The sequence below is a fragment of the Lipotes vexillifer genome, unplaced genomic scaffold (genome assembly GCF_000442215.2).
Source record: "Lipotes vexillifer unplaced genomic scaffold, Lipotes_vexillifer_v1.1 scaffold1693, whole genome shotgun sequence".
In the NCBI taxonomy this organism is placed as follows: domain Eukaryota; kingdom Metazoa; phylum Chordata; class Mammalia; order Artiodactyla; family Lipotidae; genus Lipotes; species Lipotes vexillifer.
In genome coordinates, this window is record NW_006782186.1 from 206,185 (window position 1) to 206,763 (window position 579).

Below are 579 nucleotides of genomic sequence, written 5' to 3' on the forward strand. Positions count from 1 at the left end.
GCCGCGGCCGGGGCGGGGAGCCGGGGAGCTGGGGAGCCGAGCAGCCGAGCTGGGAGGGCGCGCGGGGGCCCGTGTGCGCGTGTGTGCGCGCCGCCGAGCCAGCCGCTGGGCAGGGCCCGGACGCGTCAGGGCCCTGAGGTCGGCATTAGAGGTCCACAAGGATGCTGTCCGGCTTGTGTGTGTGTGTGTGTGTGTGTGTGTGTGTGTGTGCGTGCGTGTGTGTGTACGTGAGGGCGCACGCTGGGGTGGGTATACGTGCGCGTGTGTGCACGCGAGGGTGCGGGTGCGTGTGCACCGCTGCGTGCTCTACCGATTGGGGGTGCGTTTGCCTGGATGGAGCGGGGTGCACGTCTTTGTGCGGTGTGCGTGTGTGCAGGCGCGCTCCCCTGCGCACGCCGGGGGCGGCCTTTGCGTGTGCGGGAGCGTGGACGCCGAAGGTGTGCCCGCGACCCCAGGGCCGAGCTCCGGGCGGAGCCCCTGGTGGGGGTCGGTGGGAAACTTCGGGTGCCTGCGGTGGCTTTCGCCCTATGCCCCACCCTATCCCCACCCCACCTCCCCGCCCTTCTGGAGAGATAACAC